Here is a 15,982-nt window from a genome sequence, read left to right on the forward strand (position 1 = left end):
CATAAGAACGTGGGATGATTTCTGTTCTGGTTCCAAGAAAACCCCTGCAAACATCAGCCTGGAAAAACAAACAGGTTAGGACATCGCTGGTTCCCCAGAAATCTGCCAAAGTCAATGCTGTTGGGGGCAGTGGAGTGGGGGTGGGGAGATGCTCCCATGTTGGCCTGGGATGTGGTAACAGCAGCAAAGAGAGAAGACAAATGAGGGGATGAGGCAGCACGAAGAGAGGGGGGCCAGCACAACCAGCCTTGGGGGCTCTGAGAGAGGAAAGTGGGGCTATGCGGCAATTTGATAAAATCCTCTAATGTCGAGGAGAATTATCTCCTCCTGAGGGGAGAACAAGGCCTGGAGACAGAGCAAAGGAAAATGATCTAGAGTGAGGAGGGAGAGGCATGGGATGCCAAGATCTTGGGTAAGATCCTTGGAGAAAAGAAAGGAGGGAGGGAGGGACATACTTCTGCCTGAAGTGGGGAGTGGGGATGAGTGGAGTGGTTTCCTGCAGCAGGGCGGGGCAGGGCTGTGGCCAGCCCAGCCGTGTGGGGTTCGACTCCCTCATCCTCTGCTCCAGCCCTACCACACAGATGGGCACTGACTCCGGTCTCCTGGGAGGCTGAGTGTGATTGTTGCCATTGACCCTGTGCCTGGGTTTGAGTCCTACAGTGCAGGTTGAGAAGCTGTGGGGGGCAGCTAAGAACACAAATGCCTCCTCGATGCCCTTTGTAGCCTCTGTAGAATTAGTCTTCATGGCCAGAGCACAGGGCTGCAATACTGGTTCCAGGCATCACCTTCTAAGCAACCTTTGACAATTCTAGTTGCTACCTCCAAGCAGGGTGGGCCAGATAGTGAGAGGCTTGGAAAATATCATACTAGGGCCTGACTTGGTTTAGCCTGGAGCAAAGACATCCTAACGTGGGCACTGATATGTTCTTCAAAGAGTAGTGTTGGGGATTTGTTCTATTGTTTGATACTGCCTCAGAGAATAAAACTTGGCGTAAAAAGAAAGAAGGGGCCTTCTACAGGGAAGCTGAGTAATACTGATTTGCTGAGGGGAGGGAGGTAAGTAAGGGGGAGTGTGATGGGATATCAAATGTAACTATAAGGACTATTTTCACATTTATTCTCAGTCGCTCATATGCTCACACAAAATATTAATGACAGAGGCTCAGAAAGGGTGCTCAAGACTTCAGGCTCTCTCAGAAAGTGGGGAGTTCTGGCTCTTCAAGACACAAAACCAGCTCTGGCCACCTAGCAAGGTGATCCTCAGAACCAGGGGTGACTTTCCATCAGCCTTATGCCTCCTTTTCTTCAGTACCTTGACTCATAAGCAACTTTTTGTGGTTGCTATGCTTTTCTTTAAATACTTTTCTAAAACATAAAATACGATCACTACTAAATATATGAAAGTCACAAAAAAATTAATTTAGTGAGTATATATTTCATATGTCATAAGCTCAGGAGTATAAAATATAAATATTTTCCACAACACAATTGAATTTCTGACTCTGAGCCCTCTTTTACGAAAATGTAATCCATCACTTCCGGGTAACCTGATTTGCCAGGTGCCCTGACTAAAACCCACTCTCCTTTTAGGTTTGTCCCCATGCTTCCTCTCTCTTTGGGATTAGAAGAAAGCCTCAGTGGGGAGCGGCAGCTCATGCAAATCCTGCTTTGGTCAGGGGCAGAGAAAGGCATGGTGTTCACCTTGCCTGGTGGGCTGGGGCCTGAGCCGCCATCTTCTGCCTAGTTGCTGTCTCACCTGGTCCTCAGGCACATCACCTGCCACCTCTACCTGCTGGGCCCTCTGATCCCCGTCTGATCCACAGCAAGGCAGTCCTCTGGGATCCTCTGATCATGAGTCCCCTCATCTCAGCTCTGGGACCCTTTCTAGACCACAGGCTTTTCCCAGAAAAGTGTTATCTCCTTCTTTAAGCTTGGGAAAATTGGGCTGCTGTGCCCACCCAAGGTGTGGGGGGCTGCATGAAGCTTCCTTGAAGCCCATCTGCCTAGACACCACAGTCATGGCCCCTCCGCTGCTCTGGTGCCACCCTGCTGCTCAGGGGCCTTCTCCTTGTGATGTGTTGTCTTCTCTGCTGTCTGTGCCCTTTCCCATCCCCCATCCCAGAAGTGAGACTCGGGGCTCCTGTGCTCTGGGAGGCCCCCAGAGGGGGAGATTCTACTGCCATTCCAACACAGGGGTGGGGGAGGAATAAACAAGTTCTGTTTGATCGTCCTTGCTGAACTTTTCTGTCTTATTCCTGTTGCATCTCTTTTGGTATTTTTGTTCTTGTATCTTTCATGGGTAACACTTTCTAAAGCAGTAGGTATTGTCCTATTTTGCTGATGCTAGAAAAAAAAGCCTACAGTAAAGAGCAATTACTATATCACTTACCATCCTAGTACATATAAGCAGGAAAAAAATCTCATCCACAATCCCATCATCCACAGATAAACAGTGTTAATGTTTTAGTACCTTTTCCTCTTTTTTTCTATACCCCTTTCCTTTTTTTCTACTTTAATATAATTTAGATCATACTGCATATACAACTTTGTATTCTTTTTTCATCTGACATTGTAAGTTGAATATTTCTCTGTGTCAATTAAATAGATTTAAAAACCATGCTTATCATGACTCCCTATGATTCTATTGTGGGTGTCATGATTTATTTGACCATTCTGTTACTGCTGAGCATTTAGATTGTTCTTAATTGATCATTGTCATATACTAAGCTGAAATGAACTTTTTTATTCAGGGATTTTTGGCTTTCTAGTTATTTTTTCAGGATGGATTGTTAGTAGTGAAATGGTTAAATCAAATGATTTGTGCATCTCCACCTACCATTGACGTCAGGTCAGCTGTGATTGCTTTTCCTCTCTGGTTGATCCTGCTGCTCTAGTCCACGCTGACTTTTGTGGGAGTTTAAATATAGGAAAGTCATTAGAACTTTTAAAAAATGTAACTTATGAACATCTTTGGTTTTATCTCAACTACTCCATTTGTCTAATACTTACAAACTAATAACTTTGGTGCTAAGCTGCATAAAATGGTCCCTTATTTAATTTCTTCAGTTTTCTTAGAAGTGGCCATTTACTTACTGACAATGAAGAAGAAAACATGGTATTTGGTATGTACTCCAAGAGAGCTGTAGTAAAGAGCATCAAGAGAAGGCTACGGTATTCCACTGTGCCTGGCGGCATCAACTGCAGCCTTTGAAACATCTTCACATGCTGAATGAATGCATATACTCATGAGTGATCTTGGTCCAGTTTCATCCACTGGGCTTCTGCTTCTTTGCATGCCAATAGGAGATAGGCAGTTATTTCATTTTCTGGTCATTAGTTTCATTGTTTTAATTACTTATCTGTGCATTTTTCTGAGGTCCATTTCACTGTATCAAAGCAATAATCTTTCCATTCACACTAACTGTGTCTGATGGTGTACTGCGGATATCAGGGGCTTGTTAAAGCTAGTTGAGGAGAGCAGGCCTTAAGGTTTAGGACTGCAAAGATCAACAGCCTCCAGGAGATGGCAGCAGGGCGCTTGGCAGGGCTTCCTGGGTGGGGCCTCCATGCAGCTGGTGGCGGAGTTCTCAAGATGGTAGCTGAAGATGGCACCAGATCCTTTGAATTTGTCCACAGGGCTCTCCACTAGGGCAGCGATACATTTGACTTTTCCAAGGCAGATTCGATGTTTACAGTTGCCAGTCAGGAGCCAGGACAAGAAGAATCATGGCAAACCTAGGGTCAGAGTTGCTGGGCTGTTTCTGGGAAGGCCCTGCCAGCGGATGCCAGTCTTGGAGGGAAAGGAGAGAGCTAGAAGGGGTGAAATACCAAGTCAGGCAGCAAGAGCTGAGGTGAGAGCTAGAAACCCAGCCTCTCACAAGACAGAACATGACAAGTTGTACGTCAGCAAAAGCCAGAGGAACAATTGGTTTTCGCAGGGAGGAAGTGGCAGTGGTTGGTGTTTAAATCCTTGGGCCAGATTTCTGGCTCTGCCCTTTCTGGTACTTAAAGGGCCTAGGCCCTGGGAGGCTGAGTTTAATTTCTGATAAGCCTGTTGTTTTTTCATTCCTATGGGTGTTGACCAAGCGTTTATTGAACAACTACTATCTGTGATCTTAGGTGCCTGGACACAGAGTGACGAGAAGACACCATCTGCCCTAAAGGAGCTCACCTTGATTCATTTAGTCCAGCAACATCTGATCAGCCAAGAACTATAAGTTATTGTGCAAAATTATTGTAACATTTGTTCTATGGACAAAGATTGGGATTTATTTCTCCAGTGTAAAACATCAATCAATGGACTACAAATTACCGTTGTGCAAGGACCTTCAGGTTTCTTGGGAAGGTAACTTAGCACCAGATGCCCTGGGAGTAATTTGGAAGAGCCCTTTGTACTCAGTACCAGTGCACGGAAGTTGGGAGACGTGAGCCTGACGATGGTGTGGCACATGGGATTACTCCCTTTCTTTGGGCAGAGAAAGGGCTCTGCAAGCTTTCCCCCAACTCTGCCCTCATAACCATGATCTGGCTCTATAAATTCAAACCCTGAGAATAAACTGCATTTGAGGATAAATGGGGACGAAGATGGGGCAAGAGACAGGGTGAAGGTGCAAATTTTAAGGAGCCACCCATCCTCGGGGTTTCACCCTCTTAAGTTTTGTGCCTTAGACCTTGCCCCTGTTGCACAGTAGTCCCAGCCCAGGGGAAGAGGCATTGCCTAAACCCAGAATAGATCAAAATGTTTGTATTCTATCAAATATTTCTACTATTTTAATGAAAGTTCTTTTCTCACTGGGCTGATGATCCCATGTGTGAGGTTGGCATCAAGAACAACTGATCCTTTGTGCTAGGCTTATCACAAAAGAAACTTTGGGACACCTTCCATTCTCTTTTGTTTGGAAGAAGACTGCCTACTATATATTGTTCAGTGTGCCCTTGACACCCACTCAAATGTTCTCTGTCACAAGAAAGAGAGTCACTTTTTGGCTAAAGTGAGGATAAGGAGATTTGGGTTTGCTGAGGGCAGAGCTCCTCTTCAGGAAAATACCATCATAGCTAATGTTACTTGTCCTGTAAAAGGCATTGTGCTTTAATCCTCATAACTCCATGGGAACTGTACTGTTCTCATCTTTTTGCCTTTACAGAGGAAGAAACAGAGGCTTAAAGAGGTTCTGCAATTTGACCACATCACACAGTGATGAAGTCTGCATTTAGCCCGATCATTTTCTTCTCTATTAACTTCAAACCAAAAGAATGTAGGTCCTAAAGAAAGCTGAGGAGTTAGCTGCTGAGAATTGCATAAAAGAGAGCAAATCATCTTTATCATAATAGAAAACATGTCTGTATGCTCTATTTGAAGAAAAGTAGAAGAAATAGAAAAATGTATTGACTGTTAACAATTAAAATAATTTTAAGAATTGGTTTACCAATTGGTTTAGCACATAATTTCAGTCTGTGGAAAATACCTAGAAATCAATTTTGCTGAAGGGACTTTCACCTGTTTACTTTAATGATGACTCAGCCAGTGTTGGAATTATCTCTACTTCAGATTTGGAAAGTAAATAAAAGGTAAGTGATTACACTATGTCTGGTTAAATGTTTTCCAGGCTAATGCTAGTCAATGCAGAGAATTATATCCATCTCTTCTGCTGGTTTCTGTCATCAATTTTTATTCAAAACAAGGTGAGTGACACTCTTCAGACAAGGAGGATAAGAGGTGGAACCAACATCTTCTAATCAGTTGCATGTGCATTTTCTGGGGCTCTTGGACACTGAGATGCTCAGAAGTGCTGTGGTCTTACCGATGAAGGGTCAAAGGTTATATGGAAGCCACAAGAGTCAATTAACTCATTGCACCTTAGTAAATTTGGGCACTTCTTTATCCATGATGTAGATTATGGGGGTTGGAATAGATCCTTTTGACAGTGAGTCAATATTGTAGATTCTGTGGATCTATTTATTGATCTGTATTGAGTATTGTCTGGACACACATTCAGTAACTTCAGAACTATTTCGTGGGCATTTACACTATGTGAGGTGTGAAGGATTCACAGATAGAAGGTATAATTCTTGTTTTCAGATGCTCACTGTTGAATCTGGCTCCATAACATTATGTTAGTTATGAACGCAAGAGAGAATGATAATTTGTGTTTCCTGCACTCAGCCTGCATTAAATCCAGAAGAATACAATCTGAGTTGGAAGGGTTCTCAGAGGACAGCACTGTCTATGTCATTTTCAATCTTGTATCCCCTGGCATCTGTCTCCTACCCAGCACTAACTAAGCCCCATACATGACCGCTGGAGACAGCAGGGAACAGAAAGAGAAAGGGAGATAGTGGTATTGCACAAAAAGCTGATAGGTTCTTCCCTGTTCCTTGCAGTAGGGGCCAACCCAAGGAAATCAGCGAGGCAGGCCTTAAGGATAAGGGGCAGTACACACAAGTCAGAGTATCTGGAGTGCTCAGGGAGCAGTGCCTTCAGCTAAAGGCTGGCGGGGTGCAGAGCCAGGCATGTAGGCACTAGACGGCTGACAGCCCAGCAAGGCAGGCAGCTCAGAAGTTCTCTGGGAGGGGATTCAAATGGATCACATTTGCCCATGTGCTTTTCAGTTTCCCCTGGAGTGTCCCAGTGGGGTCATTTGGCCTGCTGAATGGGCATGCGTCCTGTGCAGTGGCGTGGGGCCTCACATATAGAAGGAAGGGCCCCTGCACTTGGTATAATGCTGTGCTGTAGCCATCTTGAAATTCCTACTAATTTTTGAAGAAAGAGCCTTCGTTTCTGTTTTACATTGAGCTATAAAATCATCTATCTGGTCCTGTTAATCACATGTGGTACAGAAGAGGACTCAAGAGCTATATAGGCTTTCACAGAAGAATCATTTCATTCGCAGGTGTGGGCAGGAAGGAGTGAGAAAAGGAGTCATGGTGAGGACACATTTTGAATTTGATCCTGAAAGATGGGCAGGCTTTGGACAGGTAGAAATGAGAGTATGGCTGCCCGGTTGGAAGAAATATGTTGGCAAGTGAAGCAGTGAAGTATGGACAGTGTTTAGGGAACAGTAGGAACTCTTCACACACTCGGAGTCCCTGCTGCTGAGCTGCTCGCCTGGCTTTTCCAGGACAGTGTCCTGCACAGCTGGCCTTTCGGGGGCAGCCCTTCTCTCAAGGCCTTTCTTGGTCCTTTCATCCCACTGCCATTCTGCCAGATGCCTGTCCAATTAATAAATTAAATTAGCCATGTCATTCACAGAAACCACAAAGTATGGCAGGGGTGGGGGGCCAGAGAGGCAGATATAACAAAGAATCAAATATAAATTTTTAATGGGAAAGTGTGGTTATTGAAATAAAAATAAGAAATACTTAAGTAGGTCAAATAATAGATCAAATACAGACCAAGAGAAAATTCAGTCAGGAATCCCCATAGTCTAACTCTCTTTCTTTCTTTCTTTCTTTTATAATGCAAGTCCTGTTTAGGAATTTGCACAGCAGGCAAGTAGTGGAGGTGGAATTCCCACCAGGTCCACATCCTATCTGCTGCCCACTAAATCCCCACTGCCATGACAGGTGGCGGTGCTCAGGGGCAGGCAGTGGTGCCCAGGCCAGGTAGTAGTGCCTAGGGCAGGTAGCTGTGCCCAGGGGAGGCAGTGGTGCCCAGGGTCAGGCAATGGTGCCCAGGGCAGGTAGCAGTGCCCAGGAGCAGGCAGAGGTGCCCAGGGATAGTCAGTGGTGCCCAGGGACAGGCAGTGTGCCCAAGGACAAGCAATGGTGCTCTGGAAAAGGGAGCGGTTCTCTCATAGTCCATATGTCATTTGATTGCTCTTAGAAAACAATGTCCACTCCCTGTAAATAGCTAAACACAATACATTTTGAGATGTGAATAGAGAATATGACACTTAAGTAAAAGAAATTTGGGAGCATCGTTTAAGAAGGAATAGGAAATGATTGCCCAGGAAAGTTTAAACCAACAGAGACCATATGTAAATGGGAGATCAGAGAGAGAGGGGTAGCAGAATTATCTCTTTGTAAAAGTCCAAAGCTAATGGTTCAAGGTTGATTTACTTTCTGAGGTAATAAAATTTAAGTCCAAAGTCAGCTTGTTATTCAGGTGCCCTCTGTCCGTGGGCTCAAAGATAATTTCAGAAAAAAGGGATTGACCAGAGAAGCTGAGGCAAGGGGTGCGAGGGGTTGCAGGGTGACCAGGAGTGGGTGGGGTGGGTTTAGGACCTAATTTCCACCAGCACTCCCCTTCTATGATAGTAATGATTGATGTTTCCTCAGTCTAACCTAAAACTCTGTATGAGCACCACATTATGACATGTCAGCTGTTGTCTCCAACCCGTCAGGTTACCCTGAGCCCCACCACTGCCTACAAGCCTCAGTTCTGCCTCTGCTCTGTCACCATCTTATCGCATCACTAATGTTCTGGGGCCAGTTTGCCTGCTGTGGTAAGAATAGCCTTCCTCCAAGGAGGAGACTTCTGCTCATTCTTTCTCTCTTACACACACACACATACACCTCTTCCACTTAACAGGGTTGGGGTGGAGGGGTGCAGAAGGGTGGAGCCAGCTTGCCTACTGCTCTGCTAACAGGGCCATAACCATGGTGACGGTCAGACCTGTTTTTTGCAACTATCACAATTGCTTATTTTTTCCTCAGTAAAGGTAATTTGCTAAATATTTAAATAAGTCTGATTTAGATTTCATATCATTCTAACACTTTCCATTCAGCTAAATTCACAATACAGGAAAAAGCCATCTCTCAGAGCACATGTCCCAGTTTGCAATAGACACAATTTACCTAGTGACCCTGAACACACAGGGACCGCTTGCTGCATCTCTTCTGCTCTGACCTGTTTTTGTGCCATAAAAGGCAATGGCAGGGTCCAGCTCTGTGCCACAGACAGGGGAGGTGCATGACAACCTATTCAAAGAAGAAGGTGGAGGAAGGAGAAGATGAAGGAGGCCATGTGCCAGGAGTGGAGGAAGTGACTTGCCACTGGACACTGCATATTTTTATTTCTTTATTTATTTTTATTTTGGTACCATTAATATAAAATCACATGAGCAACACTGTGGTTACTAGATTCCCACCATTATCAAGTCCCCACCACATATCCCATTACAGTCACTGTCCATCCGCATAGTAAGATGTTATAGAGTCACTGCTTGTCTTCTCTGCGCTATATTGCCTTCCCTGTGCCCCCCCAGCCTGCTACATTATGTGTGGTAATCATAATGCCCCTTATTCCCCTTCTCCCTCCCTGCCCACTCACCCTCCCCAGTCTCTTTCCCTTTGGCAACTGTTAGTCCATTCTTGGGTTCTGTGAGTCTGTGGCTGTTTTGTTCCTTCAGTTTTGGCTTTGTTCTTATGCTCCACACATGAATGAAATTGTTTGATACTTATCTTTCTCTGCCTGGCTTATTTCACTGAGCATAATACCCTCTAGCTCTATCCATGTTGTTGCAAATGGTAGGACTTGTTTTCTTCATATGGCTGAGCAATATTCCATGGTGTATATGTACCACATCTTCTTTTTCCACTCATCTACTGATGGACACTTAGGTTGCCTCCATTTCGTGGCTATTGTAAATAGTGCTGTGAAAACATAGGGGTGCAGAGGTGCATGTTTTTTTGAAACTGGGCTCCTGCATTCTTAGGGTAAATTCCTAGGAGTGGAATTCCTGGGTCAAATGGTCAAAGTAAGGGTGGGGAGTGTCACAGGGTCAGAAATCCACGTCTGTGCAAGTCAGTGAATGTTGTACAGTTTGACATTGAAGAAAGATAACCTATTAGAGTTTCAAAAATATAACATTTTACCAAAAATGCAAAGTACCTCAAAATCTGTAATCACATTTATTATAAAACAGTAATAATAACTGTCTTAGTTCAGATTGCTGTAACAAAGTACCATATATGCTGGGTAACTTAAAAACACACATTTGTTTCTCACAGTTCTAGAGGCTGGGAAGTCCAAGATCAGGGTGCCAGCAGATCCAGCAAATGGTGAGGGCTGCTTCCTGATTTGCAGATGGCTGTCTTCTCATTCCATCCTCACATGGTCATGGTGGAGAGAGAAATCATCTCCTTCAGGTTTCTTTTAAGGGAACTGATCCCATTCATGGGGGATAGGGAGGCACCCTCATAACCTAATTACCTTCCAAAAACCATCATACTAGGGATTAGAGCATCAGTCTATGAATTTAGGGTTGGCGAGGCACAAATATTCAGTCCATAGCAATAGCTAATATTTAATGAGTGCTTGCTACATGCCAGGTACTGCACTAAGAAATAAATCATGTTGTTTAATCTTCAGAATATAAAATAGGTGAGGATACTGAGGCTCAGAGAGGTTAAAATACTTGTCCAAGGTCACAGAGTTGATAATTAGCAGAGCCAGGTTTTGAATCCAGACAGTCTCTCTGCAGAGTCAGCATTTGGACTCAGAACTGTTGACTTGAGGCTAAGCACAATCACACTTGAGCAAACTAATGAGAACACTGTAGTTTTACACACTGCTTTCTGGGCCACTTTCAGGGCTATCAGTCAGAGTATGTCTCATTTCTGGACCTAGGTCTACATCACTGGTGGGGCTCTCAGTTTCTATAGCAAGAGTTCAATAAAAGATATCTGTTCATTACGTGAACCTAGGAATTGCTCAGAGTTTGGTCAGGCAGTCTGAAATTCCATGATCATTCTGGGATTCATATACCATCACCAAATTCCAGGGACATCACACCCATGACTGGTAGCCCATGGCTACTTCTCAGCTCAGCTAGCGACTCTCAAAAGTGAGCCACTCTGGTAAGGTCTGGGCTTGAAACTTCAGACTCACCCGAAGGTTAAAATTTGTGCTTTGAAGGCATTAAATAAATAAAAACACTCATAGTGTGGTATTTTTGTGACAGTGTGGGTTTGCATCCCCTTCCCTGATCAAATTCTCTGTATGCACACACGTGCTCAGAGCAGCTGTGTTATGAATTCTCCCAAGAGTTTCAGGTTCAGTGTATTCAAATACCACATCTGAGAAAAGTCTTTTTGTGTAAGTTATTCTTATGGATTTGTTAGAGAATTTAATTCTCAAATGTCTTGACCTATTTTAAAGTCTCCTTTTCTAAAATTTAAATCAAAACCAAAGAAATCTTCACATTCTACTTCCATGTCTAAAACATGTCCCCATAAGTGCAATGATCACGCATGACGGGGACACAGCTTTAGTCGCTCACTCATGTTACAGGCTGGGCTTTCAAGGTTCATGGCACAAACTCCCTGTGACGAGTCATTCTGGGGATGCAGGACCTGGCCATTTGTTTGTTTTTGCTCCAACTTGAAACACATCTTTCTATCATCATTTAATCATAGGTGTTCCATCTGTGGTACGTGAATGCAGCTTTCCATATTTAACTAAAACATCTTAAATTTCTTAGTGGTCAATGATGAAGCCTTGCCAGGCATGTATACTGTTTTTTGTTGTAGCTTAATTTTGTGTGTTTCATGTTAAAAACTTGTCTGACCTTCGTACAGTTTGTGTGCATGTTTTCCAAGTTCTCTGCATTGAGTATGAATTACATGATGGGGGGGGGGCAATTTTGGAAACTCCTGCACTAGAATATGAAGCCCCAGTACTAAGAACTACATTCTAGCACCTCAGAACATACTAGAACTGCAGCCCCAGTACCAGTGCGGTGCCTGGCAGCTAGAAGGAAAAATTCAGTGATTGTATTATGTTGAATCCTGTGGAACAGTAGAAGATACAATTGGCTCTAAGAGACTTTTCTTGTGCTGTTTGGTTTAAAAACAATTAGTTTTTCTCTTTTCCCAGAACTGGGTTCTGAGAGATTTCGACAGCTGCAGTGAGAAGCCAGGTCTATCCTCTGACATCCCTCAAAGTCTGAGCGTCCACAGCTGTGGTCAGCACCCCTCACATTCTCAGCGAAGACCACTAAGGTATAGTCCACATGGGGCAGAATGGTGTGAACTCTGGCTCAGGTCCCATCTTCAGAACTGCTTGATGGCAGGAACATAGGAGTCACTTCCTTCTTCTTGAGTTCCCCCGCCCTCTTACATGCCCCGTGAGCATCACGTGGCTCTTCCATTGCTACTCTGACATTGTCCTCTGGTCATGGTTGCTGCTCTTATGATTGCCTTATGTGATCATCTGGAGTAAATTATATTTTCCAAAATGTCTACAGTAATATTTGCAAATCTACATACTCTTTCAAAACCTCAAAGATTCTTTCATCAAAAGCTTCAGTCTAATTCCTCTCCCCTAGAATATGGGTGAGCATTGGTGGCTGCCTCCTTGAATAGAATGTGGTGGAAATGATGCTGCATGAATTATGAGGCTAAATCATAAAAAGAAATAAGGCCTTTACCATGTTCTCTTTCTTTTGGTACATGTGTCTTAGGAGCCCTGAGCCAACATGTAGGAAGTCCAGCTGTGCTGAAGCTACCCTGCAGCAGGACCACAGGCATGAAGGTTCCCAAGGCACCCCACCATTCCAGCTGCCAGCTGCTTGTGCTTTCCCTTGGTCAGCTGCCACACACGGGAGTAGAGAGCCCTCAGATGACTCAGTCCCCAGCCTCTGAGCTGTCCAAGCTGATGCCACATGCAGCCAAGAAGCTGTCTTCATCAAGCCCAGCCCATACTACAGATGTGTGAGAAAAATTACTGTTCTGGCTGTTTTAAGCCACTACGCTGTGGGGTAATTTATTACACAGCAACAGTAACTGGGTCATCACCCTCATGCATCATCAGGCTGCTCACCTTGCTTCTGTGAGACCCTAGCTTCTCTTTTGTATCGGTTGCTGAACAGAATACAGGGAAGCTCCCTGTTCCCACCACTGTCAAAATTCCTTTACCAAACCACAAAACATGGAAGCATTTACCTCTTAAAATTTGAAGACTTGTAGTTTCTCATAATGGCCCCAACAGTAAAGCCTTAATTCAACTGACTTTTTCATATGTTATCATTCCTCTATGCACAGAATTTAGTGGAAGTCCCCTTGTGCTTGTGTTGGAGACTCCAGTTCAAGTGGACCTTGACAACATTGCTACCAAGTCAGGCCTCCCCATCTGTGCTGGGACTGGAGCTGGTGCACCCCAGCTCTCTCCTGCCAGGTTAACTCACCTCCCCCACCCTAAGCAGTGTGCCAGAGTCAAGAGCTTATCAAGTCAGCTTTGACATGTCCTGCCCCTTTGCTGGGGCTTTTTGGATCCAGAACCTTCTAAGACTGTGCCTTATACACACAGTAGGCACCTGGCATTTTAAACTCTCTTCCTGGACAGTCGCCACCAATAACATTGAGCAGATCGGGACCGAGAACAACTCTGTTTTGTGAGACCACCCCTCTGCCAGGTTGACATTGATCCACTAATAAACAGCACATTCAACCAACCATAACTAGTGAGTTATGAATCCAAATATATGCCTCCATTTTGTCTCCAAGGTGACCATGAGGTGAATAACCAGATGCCTTGCTGAAAATCTTGTCTATCACATTTCCTTGTTTTCCCAGGTTAGTGATCTAACTGTTAAAAGAGGGAGAGACTTAATTACCTGATTTGTTCCTAATCATCTAGTCTGGTTCCTCACAACGATTCCCAAGATTGTTGTTAGTTTTCAGAAGCCATCTTTTTTTAAAAAAAAAAAAAGTTTATTTCTTGGTAGAATTGAGTTCTAAATCAAAGTCTAGCCCATGTGGATTCTACCTTCTCTATGTTAGGATTAAAGGAGGCTAAAAGAGAAAGGCAGACACAGTCAAGGTATGTTATTATTTGAGCTTGCCTTGAAAATTATTATTGTTGTTTTACTCAGTAGGTTGATTTTTAGGGTAACAACCAGAAAATGACTTAAAAAAAAAAATTCTGGAACCCCAGGGCTGATTTTGCATCTAGCACAGTATTATTTTAGTGCCACCCAGAGGCAAACATCATGTACAGCAGACGGGAGGAAATAGAAAAGTCATAAACATTCTAAATTTTAGTTAAGCAACACCGAGATAATAACTTGCTCCTTTTTGCTGGTCTGTCCCCAAGCCATGCATTCCAGTTGTAAACATCCAATCATTCAACAACCCTACGAAATAGGTACTACTGTTACCAACTTACAAACTGAGAAACTGAGGCATAACTCGTAAGTGGTAGAATTGGAATTTGATTCTAAGCAATTTGATTCTAGAGCATATACATTTTAACCACTATGGTATAAAAATCTCCCATTTTGCTTCTATATTCTTTCAGAAAGGATGAAATTTGAAATATAAAGGGAAGATTGAATATCAGTAAAAGGAAGTGTAAACTCAAGAGGTAAGAGGTAATGACAAGAAACACCTTAATACTTCAAAGGTGGGCATGTCTTCCAGACTGGAAAAAACCCCAGAGCACCAAGGGAATATACAGGAGGTTGCGAAACATGTCTGTGATTTTGAAGCACCAGGGAGGACTGAGAAGCTGAAAGACTAGAGGTGAACAATTTTTCCATAAGGTAAGACCAGAACAGCCAACTTAGGCATCATATGTAAGTACCTAGATGTAAAAGTGCTGTTCCCTAGGAGCTGGTATGGTCTGAGACTCACGTCAGAAACACCTCACACCAACAGGGTGTTGAATAACTAGATTTCAACAAGGCCTATCAGCATACCCCTGTGGACACTATAAATATGGCTAGACGCAAAATCCATTATTTTCATGCAGGTTGATGTAACTTCATCCTGACGTTTTGATGAACGTCAAACTAGAGAGAGGTTTTTAACGGCAAAATTCAAGGGCTGGCCTTCAGTTCTCTGGTTATCACTTTTAGTCACTGTTCGGATGAGAATACTGATGTCTCAGCCAAAACAAAGGGCAGATAGCATCAAGTGGAGAGGCACAGACAAAATATTGGGTGACTGAGTTGGGATGAAATGAATAGGGACGAATATGAAGTTCTTCATCCCAAAGTACTAGTCAGCTTCTCCCGTGGTGAGAAGTGGCCTGGCCACAGGACTCTCAATAAAACTGTAATGTGAGCTACACATATAATTTTATATTTTCTAGTAGCTCCATTTTAAAAAGTAAAAACAGAAACAACTCAGGTGAATTTTAATAATGTAATTTATCATTTTAATGATATATTTTACCAGATGTGCCCAGAATACTATCCTTTCAACATGTGATCAATATGTAAAATTGAGATATTTCATATTATTTTTTGCATTGTCTTCAAAATCCAGTGTGTATTTCACACTCATAGCACCTCTTCATTCTCACTAGCCACTTGAGTTTCAAGTACTCACTCAATAGCCATGTTGTGATTGTGTTGGACAATGCAGCTTTAGAGGGTTTTTACTGACTCTCAGCTCTGCAACCAGATCGTCCTCCAGTCATGTCATTCACACTGGCTGCATTCAAAGAGGAATTACACCTACAGGTAAATCACTCATTAAGGGTTGACTTCTTTTCGTGCAAAGAGAGAGGGTCTGGTCTCTGACATACAGATCATTACAGAACCTGCCCTGCTGCCCTCTACCTGTGTAACCTGTGTTCAGTCCTTGCTCGGGAGTACTGGTACAATTTCAGTTGACTGAAAGACTAGAATTTTTAAGAAGTAAAGACTTACCAAAGTACCTTTTCTTCTCTGCTTATCTCCCGGAGTCCTGGGATATGTCTTTCATTCAGGATAGATGTCAAAGCAGTTTATCTGTTTTCAGGGAATAGAATAAAAATCCTCCTTCCATTTCCATTTCTAATAACACCCAATGCAACTTTTCAAATTAGTTTTAAGTTTTCAGATCTGGTTACCTTTTCTAAAAACATTTCTGAGCACTAACACCACTGAGGATTCAGGTATCTGGCAATCTAATCAACAGTGAATGCAGTTGAGGACCAGGAAATAAATAAGGATACCTGAGTAGCCAAAATAGATGTTAGAAATGCACAAAAGCTCAAATTGAATTTTTTTTCCTTTCCCCATTTTGTAGATGAAAAACCGGAGGTTCAGAGAGG

The 15,982-nt window shown here is 43.3% G+C and overlaps 1 long non-coding RNA gene across 4 annotated transcripts; it reads left to right on the forward strand.

Annotated features, from left to right (window-relative positions):
* Positions 1-52: 52 nt before the first annotated feature.
* LOC140848443 (uncharacterized) lies at positions 53-14,119 on the forward strand. 4 transcript variants are annotated; one of them, XR_012129326.1, is made up of 5 exons: positions 53-412; positions 4,120-4,345; positions 5,145-5,568; positions 11,819-11,943; positions 12,405-14,119. It is a non-coding gene; the product is annotated as an uncharacterized lncRNA (long non-coding RNA). The 4 variants fall into 4 exon arrangements; XR_012129325.1 differs by having other exon boundaries at positions 11,819-14,119; XR_012129327.1 differs by lacking the exon at positions 5,145-5,568 and adding an exon at positions 5,607-5,682 and having other exon boundaries at positions 11,819-14,119.
* Positions 14,120-15,982: the final 1,863 nt, after the last annotated feature.

This window comes from Manis javanica, chromosome 3, assembly GCF_040802235.1.
Source record: "Manis javanica isolate MJ-LG chromosome 3, MJ_LKY, whole genome shotgun sequence".
In the NCBI taxonomy this organism is placed as follows: Eukaryota; Metazoa; Chordata; class Mammalia; order Pholidota; family Manidae; genus Manis; species Manis javanica.